The sequence below is a fragment of the Maylandia zebra genome, linkage group LG19, assembly GCF_041146795.1.
Source record: "Maylandia zebra isolate NMK-2024a linkage group LG19, Mzebra_GT3a, whole genome shotgun sequence".
Taxonomy (NCBI): Eukaryota; Metazoa; Chordata; class Actinopteri; order Cichliformes; family Cichlidae; genus Maylandia; species Maylandia zebra.
The window spans coordinates 8235844-8250027 of NC_135185.1; positions in this window are offsets into that span (position 1 = coordinate 8235844).

Genomic DNA, 14184 nt, shown 5'->3' on the forward strand with positions numbered 1-14184 from the left:
CTTGTTCCCTGTTGACTCGCCTGCTTCAGTCCATCTGAACTGACTTGACCTGCAGTGGAGAAAAACGCCATGTGACCCAGGGTCACATGTGAGACTGAGAGTGGCTGATGCCCATTAATGCTGTAGTGCTGAAGTGCCCATAACTTGCATGTAAGAAAGTCTAGAAATATCTACTGCCAATCACATCTTTTTACTGATGAAGTCAAAAGGTTCATTTATTTTAATTAAGAGTAATTATCTTAAACATTTTATACTATTTCTGCCTCCTCTGCTTCCTAGCCAGCGTCTCAGACTGGCTCAAAGTAAGTGTCAATCCAATATAATTTATCTAAAAATAAACCAGCAAAACACAAACGCCAAGGTTGATTGATGCCAAGTCGAACGAAATTGAGAACACAACATTGCACATCTTGGCCAGCTCATATAGCTTGGAATGCCCAGGTGAGCCAATTCATGACCCTCCCAGGCAAGTGTTAGAAAGCACAGGCCAGAACAACCTGCAAGACAATGGGAGGAGCATCACATCTCTTACTGTCTTTCTTTCTTCTGCGTGTGCCACAATTACAGGAGTGGAATTTGCTGTGCAGGACTCGTGTGCCAGTTACCGATCATTTGCAATTTTTTTTCTTTCTGCGATAAACACAAACTCAGTCAGAAGTGGTCTTTTCCTAACATCGCCCCCAGCTTCCAATTTTCACACTAAAAGCTCATCCTCAAAGTAAATTTAAAGTTTTTCTTCCATAACCGTCATCTGTTCATGTAAAGTGCATCTGGGTTCTTAGTTTTATGTAATCCCACAAACAAGTCCAGGACTGTATAGAAGAAGAAGCTCTCTCAATTTCACCCTCGCCACCTTTGAGATTGACACTGGTTCAGAGCTCATATAGATCAGTATGAGATCATTCCTACAGTATGTAAAACTGGCTGGTGTCATATGAATGAATGTGCAGGAGTTGTGACCTAGAGACACTATTATGATGAGTAAGCTCAAATATGGAGGTATGACACATCCTACAAAAAAATCTATTTCACCTAATGTAGGGATTAGCACATGACGGATGATGCAACATTAAGTACATAAACATATGAATATATAATCAATTGATTTTAATTGAATTGAATTGCATCATTTTTTTCTACAGCCAGCATCTTTTTGCAAATTTACTGCTCACAGTAGTGCTGCATGTGTCTGATTGTTATACCCTGATTGCTGTTGCAGGGTTAAGATAGATTGTGTTTTACAAGGTAAGCTTAAGACTGAAGTACCTCAGCACCAATTCAGTCAGATCAGGCAGCAAGAAGACAAAACTTTAGGTGTTACAGCCTATTTTTTAGTGCCACTTGAAAAAGTAAATGTAGACTATGATGATCGCAGAATGACTGCAAACAGTTTGTCAGGATCTGTCTGGTGGTCATGATCTTTTTGCTGGGACCTGTTAGAGCTCGTTTGAGTTAAAAAAAAAAAATCTAAACTGAAATTATGCTTGACAGATTTTGGTTGGATGTCACTGGAGGGCAACCAATAGAGAATGACTGGACATGAGCTTAATATTTGATTAGATATGGTATCAATCTTGTGTTTAAAGAAAAAAGAAAAAACTTTCAACTCAAATTTGAAGTTTGTCTTCCAGTCAGAATCCAGGTTTTAGTTCAAACCTTTGGTCTTCTGCTGCCCAGTTATGAAATATTACTGCATGTGCCATCTCACAGTAACATGTTGCTTTTGCTGATGAGATTTGTTGGTGGTATTTTGACAGAAGCACTTGAAATTTTCCACTCAGGTAAAAAGCCTGAGTAAACAGGCTGGCTGTCAAGTGGTGACCAGTGGGGGGGGATCACAGGCCACTTAAAGCTTTGTAACCATGAAATCTGAAGTAGAAGGAGAAGTTCAAAAGGCTGTGGGGTGGCCACTTCATGATAACACTTTCCTCTGGCCAAAAATCTCTTACCCCCTTCCTTATCTTTAATTGTCAAAACTTTCTCAACACTTAGCCTTTATGTAAGAATGTAACAGAGTGATGAATAAATATAAACAATGATTTGACTCTCACACTTTGTCATTGCCATAAAAACATAGCTTTGTCCACTGTGTTCCCATTATTTTAGATACCAGAAATGTGTCAGCGATGTTTTATACAATTTCATCAGCCGCGGTTTTAATGAGATTTGGGAATGAATTCGTTTTAGGGTAACTAGAAGATGATAGTTTCAGAGTTTCGCCCGTTTTGCTCCACAGAAATGACACATGGAGCAAACACAGTTCTGATAAATGGTACTGTTGTAGAGACCCACCCTTTGGCACATCCCAGCACACCCACTCACTTCACCAGATGCACCTTGTTTAGTTCTCTCACCTTTGATTGGGTGTGGTGCTTGTCCTCAATTGCAATCACCTGTCACACATTATATGTCACACATTATATAAGGACTGCATTCACTTTTGGCTCACTCTTTCTTCACTTCCACATGGGGCGGCAGCTGAGGTGAGGTTCTATTTGGGTTTTATTTTATGTATTGTTTAAGGGAATGAGTAACTTAAATCTGTTTTCCTGTTTTCTTTCAGCTGAGGAAGTCCATGTGTGTCTTTGTTTCGTTCCTTCTTTGCCTTATTTATTTGAGAATAAAAGGAGAACCCTGAGAATAATTCTGAATTAGATGGCTGCTTTTTCTTATTCTAACTGGATGAGCCCATGATGCTGATTGCTTCAGCCCTGAACCTTCCTTCCTTCAAAACAGGTACAATTTGCAAATTGCAGTTTTCTGGAGGAAGTCTCAGAACTATTTCAGCGTTGCCAAAATGGACTGTTGGCTGTGTAAAGATGTGATGCTGGCAGAGTAACAAAGCAGGTTTGATTGGTAAAAGTCCAGATTTCTGTTAGTGTGTCCGACAACCAATGAGGGCAGACTCAGAATCAACAGCATCATCTGAAAACCAGCCTTAATGCTGTGGGTTAAAACCTTGTTAAAACCCTGTGGGTTGCTGTAGTTTAAATGGGTCTTTACTTAAGGTGTTAAAAATTCCTAACATGCAAAAACATCCGACCTTACTATGACCTCTATTAAAAGAGTGAAATCCTTTTTCCTGTATTCATGCAAATCAAAACTCGGCGGATGACCAGAAATGGCTGACACGCTTTGCATGAGTTCTGAGGGCTCGCTGAAATTTCACCCACATGGCTGAAACTTTTAATGAACAATTTGGAAATGTGACTGAAAAGACAAATCTAATAACTCAAGCATCTTATCTTCCCATCTTCCTCATCTGCTCAACTCCCACTTCAGCGAATGCATCTCCACATTTATTCAAGTAGTGTTCTCCAGCTCTGCGCTGTATCTTCACAGCTGTAGATGCGTTACAGATTCAAATTTGATATGCAAATATGTCCACTATAAATAACTTGTTACATGTGATGCATGATGAATTATCAATCACAAATAATAGTCCAAATATGACACGCAGGAAACATAAGTTTGCATTGTGGCCACTTTACTTTTGATTTTATTCAGTCTATTTTGCTACATAAGTTCATTCAAGTGGCAAGTGTTCATTTTCTATTAAAGTTTTTCTAATATTTAAACACTACTCTTTACCTTTGGTAACAGTGAGGATGAGTTTTAGATAGGATCCTATGGCGCCCTCTATGGGGCTTCATTTGGAAAGAAATTTGACTTAATGCTCCTGTTTTATAGCAACGTCGGCCTAGTTGGACATCAAGTCATCCACCCAGGGATGCATGTGATCATTCAGACATGCACAAAAATGCACACCGCAGAGATTCATGCGTTACTAAAATGGTTCAGGCATTTTTAAGTTATATTTCCTACAATATGGCTGCACAATCAAGGGACATTAGAAGGCAGGGCATTGTTTATTTCGGAAAACCAAGCAGCTAAGATCCTGCCAACATTGGAGCTTGACATATTCCCAGTCTATCTCATGATGACACTCCCACACATTGTTGTCAAAGGGTTCTGATCAGTAATACACATATATGAAGAAGGATATCAGAGTACTTGCACGTGCTGACCGAGGCTGATCATTGAGACTCCACTGCCATGTTTGACCCTCACTGCATGTCATGGATGTTAATTATAATTATTTTTTGATGATTTACAACAAAATAAAAAATAAAATGGCTAACATTTGAAACAAAATCAATGTTTCACATTGCAAATGCGCACTCCTGTGTCCCACTTTCACTGCAAATATGACTTGAACAACTAGTTAATGATAAAAAATCTTTCATCTGTTTGCAGTGGCCGTGTTACATGGAAGGAAAGTTATAAAGATTAAATATTAAACATGGCATAGATGTGCATACTTCATCTGCTCGTAAAAATACTGTGATATGATCCAAAAGTGCAGAAAATCTACAAGATAGACCTTGTGGAACAACAAAAATCATCATTATCTGTTATTTTTAAATAAAATGTTGAAATGAGAGTCAGAATTTCACAGTCTCTAAAATGTTTTGACAAAGTCATCTGGCTAATTAAGGTGTTATCCCTGCCAATCATAGACGAGGCAGAGATTTTCTAAAAAGCCCCCGTGAAGAGATCAACTCTGAGTTTAGGGCCTCATCAAAGAGAGATTCTTCATCTATTCTGGGAGCTGAGCTGTCAATCATCCCCTGATCAGGCTCACAGATTCATATCAGATCCTGACACCGACAGCTGTTACATAACCACCACTAATCCATGTGTAAAATGCTGGGATTGAATGCGCGCACACATATAAACACACACTCTAGAAGACAATAAGTGTGAGCAGCTGCCACACACACACACACACACACACACACACGTACTTTCTGTGGAGCCAAGAGAAACAGATAGACGAGCTCTGAGATGGATCCAGTTCAAGCACCAGAGTGCAAATGGCCTACTTAGAGTTTAAGTGAGTAATTAGAAACCTAATCAGGGCTCACTTTCTCACCCTCATAAACGTAATGAAATGCCGCACTCCTGTCCTCATACGTGACCCTAGAACTGACCCATATACACAAGGCCCAAAACAGCTGTGACTGCCTGTAAATGCTTATCACGTTGCATTATGCTCAGTCAGGAGTTCATTAAATAACAGAAAACCTGCAAGATTTATAAAAATGAATTCATTTTAACTTTACATTTAAATACAAGATTTCTACTCTTAGTGTTAATCCTCTTAATATTATCAGTCCTTTCATTTTTTTTTCTATAAATGCTAATTTTCAATAATTTAGTTGATAATTCATAAAATCATCAAGTCTTAGTTGAAACAGCACAATGTTTGAAAGCCCACCTTTTAAAGTTAGAAGCTATGCATTAAATTTGTTAAAGGACCTTAGACAAGCAGTAGGTCAGCTTTAATGACCTTCCATACATGTGAGTTATGCACACTTTACTGTTAGCTGTTTGTTTTTTTTAAATTTAAATATCTTTTTATTGCAGAAAGGCTCAAATTTGATCTTAACTGTCCTTAGAAAGACTGTTAGGCTACTAGAAAGGCTTAGTGTAAAACATTTATATATTGCCAGCAGTTCATAGCTATACACAAACAGTAATATAGTAAAGCAAAACTGTAATAATACAAGATGTGTTCAAATATATAAATCTTTCCTTATGGCAGATAAAAACTATACACCAATAAGCACTTTAAATTGCTTCATTTTAAAAACAAAACACATCATTTTCATATTTTAAATGTCCATATTTCAGTGTTATCTTTTAGAAAAGACATGTGCTCGCTCTCACACGCATAATTGAAATCTTACATTTGGATAAAAATTTTCAAATTAAAAAAACTTTGAATGATGTGGTATATTTTCACGCAGTTTAAAATTAAGTTTTTAAGTTGCTTTTTTTTTTTACTTTTAAGAATCACAAAAAATGCATAAAGATGTGATTTTATAATTCTTTGAGTTGCTAAATCAAATATTTCAGTGGGCTGTTAGTGTCTCAGATGCACACAATGTAAAGATGCATACACATAGGCATTCATAGTGTTCATAGTATTCATAGCCAGTGAATCTTTAGCTGAACTGATTTGACTTTAGTTTAAATTTCAGTTTAAATACCTTTTCTCCATTCAAATAACACGCAAAAACATTTTTATTTTTCATTTTTATATAATGTTATTTTACGTACTGTTATTACAGGATTTGGACCAATCACGATTAAGATTAAAAACAAAAACAACAATATTTACTAGAAAAATCTAATCTAAATTAAACCGGAAAACAAGAAATCCTGTCACTGTCAGCGATTTATTTTTCTTAAATCATGTAAATTAGGAAGTATGTGTAATATTTCCCATCGGACTGAACGCAGCGTGGTTCCGGCTGCCTGTGGACGATTGGACCGTGAACACAGCACACCACTTGCGGTGAACAGCTGGCGGAGAGCGGCGTGTTTTTCTTTGTGGGCTCAGCAATAAGGTGTTGGTTTACCAGCTCTGGGGATGTGGGCTCTCCCTTTGTAACGCTTACCCAGAGACTTAGTGGTCTTTGTCCGATTTATATTTTAATTATCTGCTAAACTGCGGCTGAGGGCCATGTGGGAAAGAACCGAGGACTGACCTCAGCAGCTGTCAATCACCCAGCACTGAGGAGGAGGTCAGAGGAACCACACACACATATTCATATTATTCATATCACGGACTTATTTATACTATATGTGTTTATACACATAGAAGTGGATGTGCTGACAAAGGGAAATAAATGTTAATACAGCCCTTTTAAATGTATGTTTTTCAGACTTCTAAAAATATACTTTTCATATAAATCTACAGATATATGAAATGAAAAGAGTTTATATGTTTAAAACGTGTGAGGCGTTCAATGCAGACAATGTTCAAATCAGCGCAAAAAGGTCAAATGTGTAGATGTAACGTGAAGAGACTTCACTTCTATCGAAATGTGTTTGGATTTGACGCCATCTGTTGGTGATGAAATCCATCCACAACACGCAAAATAAAGAAATACATACATACAGAAGTACTGTGTTACTGATATTTTTCCCTAAAAGCTATTAAAATAAACTAGAAATTAAAAAAATAAATATATTTGGTTACATCATTTTTGTAAAACTTTGTTTTATATTCACTCTATATTAATGAAATGGCTATATATAATATCTTAGCTATTAAAGTCTCATGATTTTTATGGCTAAGCTATATCTATATATCTATATCTATATATCTATATCTATATCCATATATATATTTATATATATATATATATATATCTATATCTATATCTATATATCTATATCTATATCCATATATATATTTATATATATATATATATATCTATATCTATATCTATATCTATATATATATATATATATATATATATATATATATATATATATATATATATATATATATATATATCCTTCAGAGGCAGGCACAGACACAGTCAGACATAAAGTGTGTGATCAGTAACATAACATAAATCATATTTTACAGGTTATTTTTCCTCTTTTTTTACTATTACTTGATACATTTCTGCCTCCATAGGCAACCAGTAATCATCTCAGTCGCAGTTAACAGAGCTCAAAATGAGGGAAACAAAGACGAGCAGACATGAAAATCTCAGCCTCCAGCTTGAAGGAATCCCTCTCCTGCTTTCTGCTTGTCTGTGGTGAATATTAAGTGTCGGTCGGACGATTTGCCCTTGTGTTTGTCCTCCTTTGATACTTCCTCTCTGGGCATCGCAACCCCCATGAAGGGGCTAATCTGCTCCCAGCGGGGGCTCCTTCCAATGAGGAGCTGAGAAAGAAATGCTCAGACATACAAGCTATTGTTCCCAAGTCAATACGGGCAAGCCGCCCTTTTTACGTCAGCAGTGGGTAACCACTTATATACGTAGAGCTGCATGTTTAATCTTACTTAATAAACTTCATCATCATGTTCTGAAAATCTGTAGATGTAGTAATGAGCTTTATTTAATGACGCTGCACAGATCCAATTACAGGTACTTGTTACTATTAAAAAACATAAATTCTAATAAAACCTCTCATATTAATAACACACTATATACAATATGTAGACTTGCACAATAACCACTGTTGTAATTGTGTCAGGGGCTCCTGTGTGTACATTAGAGTGCAGAGTATGATTCTAGTTTGTAGTTTGGATTTTATTTGGTCATTTATATTTTAATATTATATTTCAGAGCTCATTTTCATTGTCATGCTGTTTGAATTCATTTTAAGTTTTTAGAGCTGCTACATTACGTGATTGTGAAAGGATTTAAAAAGTAGAAACAAACAGTGCAAATCACACAGTAAATCATTATGACAGTCGAAAGGCAGTTAAGATTAATGTTTTTGAAATGGAGGGACCCGATGAACGCAGGGCCCATGCAATAAATCTGAGATCCCAATTTTTTAGTACTTTTTCTGCTTTGGTGGTTAACACATTTGCCTTATGTGCAAAAGGCCCCTGCTGGAGACTGGGAGGAGACAAACCCAGCCTCATGAAGTCACAGGTTAGTGTGCTCCATGTGCTGCTTCCAGGCCTGGACAAACCGAAGGGTTGCACCGGGGAAGGGATTCACTGTAAAAACTCTGCCAAATCAAATATGCACATTCACGCACTCCTTGGGAAATACAGAAGCATCTAAATGTACCAACAAACTCCTCTAGCTTAATTTTTTGATTTTATAATTTAAAGACAGAGTCAAACCTGTGGAGGATTTGTGTTGTGTTGTACCAATCTCTGCAGAGATCAGTGAGCAGACAGTTTTTTCTTTCTCTTTAAAACATCTCAGAGGTGTTTTAATGTGGACTCGAGCCAAACAGATATCCTGGTCTCATCTAACCAAAGACTAGCTGATCCTGAGATCAACTAGAGAGAACTCCCCCGTGCAATATAGGCTTAAATTTCGAATGATTAAAAATGGTATAGCCTCTCTAAGGCTCTCAAAGACTAGTTGATCCTGAGATCAACTAGTCTTCTTGGTCATATTCTTTAGTTTAATCTTACAGTTTGGTGAGAGTACAAATGGCTTTTTCATTGTTGGATGCCATCCATAGATGTTGATGTTATACAATGCGTCACACTGCCTGATCTGTCACAGGAACTACTGACAGTTCCTCTGCCAAATCTAAAGCACTTACCCATCTGCTGTTCACTGTGCGAGTAGCACACTGTCATTTTAGAAGTATATCACTGTGCCTCATATTAGTAATATTATAACCCGTCCTGTTCCTCCTGATTGCTACTGCAACTGTCACGGTCACTGATCTTCCGGTCCTCTCTCTTTTCCATTTTTATGAAGTCTCATAATCAGACCTGGTTTTTTTCTTCTTCTTGTTTTGTTTTTGTTTCACCGAGTTTCCAATTTGGAGTTGATATTTCCATGCTAGTCTTTCTTGATTGTTCACAGGCAAAACAATTACTGAGAGGCTATACCATTTTTAATCATTCGAAATTTAAGCCTATATTGCACGGGGGAGTTCTCTCTAATTTACCAAACAAGCGGTTTGCGTGGTGGAAATGTGAAGTTTAGACATTACAAAAATGAAAACAAAGCTACAGGAGGCTCAGATATGCAGCTATTGGACCTTTTGTTCTGTCATTTTGTCGGAAAATTGCTTGTGAATCACATAAACAACTAAACAAAGCCTTGTTTGCGAGTGATGCAGTTTTTAACCTTTCCTATCAAGCGAGTCAGGCAAGATCTTTGCAAGAGTTTTCTAAAGAGAAGAAGGAAGGAGAGTGTAAAGAAAGGGAGCAGACACAGAGCAGCCTCCCTGCAGTCTTTAAGACACTGAACTAATACAGTGGAACAAAAGAGAGGAGCAGATCTAAAGTGGAGTGAGCAGGGTTATTTTAATGGAGTCCGTTTCACTGTTTGATGTCCCCGGGGAATGCAGAAATCATGTAAGCCCCCTGTAATTTACTGTTTGGGGTTGCCCGGGTAGGGTTAATTCCCATGAGGACCTTCTCCCAGTGTTGTTATGAAGTCACGATTTGTAAAGCTGCTCTTGTTGACCCCCCGCAGGTCACGATGGCTGAAGAGCAGCGTGACCCTCCTGAGGACTTAACATGAACGTGTGTATGTATGAGATAAATGTTTGGAGAGAGAGGATGATTTCGGGGAACTCTTTGTGATTATGGAATAATGATTGCTTTAGGAACGTTTAAAAGAAAAATCTTTGGCTTTCTCATCTTGGAGCCATAAAATGTGAAGAAATGGTTTTTATCTTGGTGGTTTTTCCTCAGGTTAAAAACAGCTACACAAAGCAATTAGCTTTACTTGCTTTATTTTTCAGGAAAAATGTATCAAACCTGAATCAGGTAAGAAAAAAATATGGTGTATTTATTTATTTATAAATAATTTAAAATTTATAAATAATTTTTATTTTTTATTTTGGCCACAAGAGGACAGAACTTCATGAACTGAAACCCAGATATGGCACTTACCACAGGTCCGTAGGGGTCGATGTTCAGAAGTTTGCATGTTTTTAAGTTTTCCATTGTTTTTTTTCTGGAAGCACTGATTTCTTTTTTCATCTAAAACATGCTAAGGTAATACTGCCTTGGCCCAGGATGCTTCAATTCTTACTCAACAAACTGGAGTCCAGATGCAGTGCATCTTAAGAGTTAAGAGGGTATGGAGCAGCCAGGTGCTCTTAACAAAATGCACATGATTAACTGATCATCAACACGTGTGAGCAGCTCTATTACATGAGAGATTTTGGCAGTTTGCTGGTCTACAGCATTCAGGTGTCTTTTAACACAATGGTCACATCTCAGACTCTACAAGCCTCAGTTAGTATGCTAAATGTTACATTTTGGGAAATGCAATTAGAAAGTAGTATCGAAGGAGGAAAAAGCCTCTCCACTCTAAAAAAAAACATGCCAGCACAGCTTAGATTTGCAATACTGTATCTAAAGAAACCACAAGACTTCTGGAACAACGCCTCTTGGTCAGGTCCAAAGTGAAGATGTTTTGTTGTAATGCACAGTGCCACATTTGACCAAAAACCAAGCACAGCATAACAGCACAAACCTTATATTAAATGTCAAGCATGGTGGTGGAGAGGTAATGATTTGGTCTTGTTTTCTAGCCACAGGACCCAGGCACAGGTCCAACAGTTCAGCAGAATGGGTCACAAAGAAAAGAATCCAACCTTAAGACCTCAAGAGAGCTGTGCATAAATAAATGTCCAGCTGAATGAACTGAAGCAAGGCTTTAAAGATGAATAGACAAAATTCCTCCACAGTGATATGAGAGACTGATAAAGATAATTACATGTCTGTGAAAGGTTCTATGAGCTGTTGAATCATGAGGTGTACTTTCACTAACATACTCCACTGACTCCTTCATTCATGGAATCCTGAGTAAAGAAGATTTGTCACAGAAGCTGTGCCTATTTCTGGGCAGGTATAGTGAGTAATTTTATGTAATTAAATATTGTTTGTAAGTTGGAGGGAACTTCATATTTAGGTTATAAATCCTATTCTTTCCTGTTTCCTCAACTTCTCAGTACAGACCTTAAAATAGTCTACATCTTGACTTTACTGGGTCCACTTGCACCACTTAAAAACAAATTGTGCCCAAAATACTGACTTTAACTAATATAATTAGATGTCAAATTTTCATGTAATTCTGTTAAATAAGGATCATTTAAAACATATATATAACAGAAACTGGTCAAAATCTATTCGACTGGTATACATTCAGTTTCATTCACAACAAGTCTGTGAGCTTGAGCGAGCCCTCCCTGTGTCCTGCAGTTTGTCTCTGAGGGCGTCCAGACGTGCCCGTGGAGTCATCGTGGTTCTTAGCTGTCACGGTCAACTCCTGACTGCTGTGGGAGACAAGGAAGGTCAGGATTACAGGGGCCTGTTTGCTCTCTGGGGCCCCATGTAACCTTCAACCTGCCCTCCAAACAGACACACTGACTGCTGGTATTGATGCAGCCGTGAAGCACAGCAGCACTCGGAGCAATGTCAAATCCCTCTTTCATCATAGAAGGGCCGGAGAAGTTGATTCGTGGTATTAGCATTAGCATCAGCAAACAGCAGCATTTGGTCAAATTAACCTAATCTGATGAATTTTTTCACAATAAAGCTGAGGAAGGTTCTCATTCATAGTTAAAGAGGAGAAAATGAAACATTGGCTGCTTCAGACGTGCATCTGATGAATCTAAAAGTGAAGCATGTTCTTTGTTATTGATGTTTACTTCCTGCAGTTGTTGAAATTCATGTATTTGAACCTAACACGCAAGCTCCTCTAGCATGCATTGTGAAAATGTTAATGGTGGTTCTAGAGCTGGGCATAGAATGATAACGATATGTATCGCGATATAACTTTTACTCGATAGAGAAATTAAACTATCGCGATAGACTTCGCCGCTCTTGTCCTCTTAAAAAAAAAAAAAAAAAAAGGTCAGCCAATCCAAATTAAGTAGCGCAGAGCCGAACCAATCACAGCCGCAGCGTCACGTCGCGTGACTTGTTACGTACAGCACAAGTGCCAAGCCGCACGTGTGTTTGTTTGGGAAGCAGCCAGCGGGTAATGGAGCCAGCGCGTAATGGAGGAAATGAGTGTGCCGACTAGAAAAATCAACCGAGCGTGACCGAAGAGAAAACAGATGATGGTTCCAACGCCGGAGAGATTGTCGAATGGAAGAGCCATAGAAGTTCCGTAGTGTGAAGGTGTTTCGGCTATTTCAAGTCTGACAAAAAATAGAGTAGCGTGCACTGTAAATTGTGCCGAAAGCAAGTCTGGAAATACAATAAACTGGTGCATGCGTCACACTGTGCGCCACGTTATTGTTTCGGTGAAATGAATTTCTACAATACTGTTACTGTTAATTCTACTCTCTGCGGTGTTTAAATGCTTACATATACACACAGTTACTGTCCCTCCACACATACGACTTGGTTCTGCTTCTATGCCCCAGCTTTGTTTACTTTTTCCCACCGAGGCTTCTAGACTTCTGATTGGCCAACATTTCTGCACGGTTAGGAATCTAGCTCCACCTGCTGCTTTGGCATGTTCATAGCAGCGTTTTCCTTCATTTCTGCCTTTATGTGTGGACGGGATTATTTTTTAAAACGAAAACGGAAAATCTCAGTTTTCAAAAATACCCGTGTACGTGTGGACGTAGCCTCAGTCTCTGACTGGAAGCGCTAATTCGTCATTCGGCTTTTGTCAGACTAAAGTAACTGTTAAAACTGTTTGAAAAGCTCAGCTATACAACAAGGAGAGATTGAGAATTTCCTTTTAGTTCTCAGTTTATTTGATATTGACAAAAGTTAGTCAGTTTTGTCTGTTCTTCTGTAAAACAAACTAAGATATATTTTTAGAATTAATATTTTGTTTCTAAGTGGAATTGACAATTTAGTCTGTTTCATTTGTTCTATTTTGAAACTTAAACGCTTTAGCGGCTGCCTTTTGTGTAGTTTGTAATATTTGCCTTTATTTATCTGAAAAAGTCTCATGTTCCTTAAGTACATCTACCCTGTTGAACTTATTATGGGAAATAAATATTTAAATCAAAACAAGCTGCTGATTATTTCACATTTTACTTGTGAGCAACGGCACATTTAAATCTTACAAATATAGTTATTTGGCTTATATCGTGATATATATCGTTATCGCCTGAAATGAAAAAAAAAAAACATATCGTGATATGAAAAAATCTCATATCGCCCAGCTCTAGGTGGTTCTAATGGTTATAATCTGACGTTAATAGAAAAACGTCAGATTATACAATGCATCACAGTTTGCTGCTCAAGGGGCAGGAAAGCCACAGATCACTCAGGGTTCCCATGCTAACCGCTGTCCACTCCCTGGATCATGGAACAATAAAAGAAGGTGACCTGATCTGTTGAATCACATTTTCTTTTACATCATGTGTATGGCCGGGTGCATGTGTGTCACTTACCTGTGGAACACCTGGCACCAAGATGTACAATGGCTAGTTGGGGTACGCAGTGTGATGTTTTGGGCCCTGCTATCCATGTGGATGTTACTTTGACACGTACGACCTAGATGAGCATTGTTGCAGACCATGTACACCATTTTATGGTGTCTGTGGCCTCCACAGTTTAGTTATTACTCGCATTATCTGATTTATGTTATCTGACTCCCAGTCTCTCACACTCTGAACCACAAAAACATGTTTATTTTAGCCTAGTTTAGTGTACAACTACTGCAGAAGCCACATTTTAAGTGAGATTGT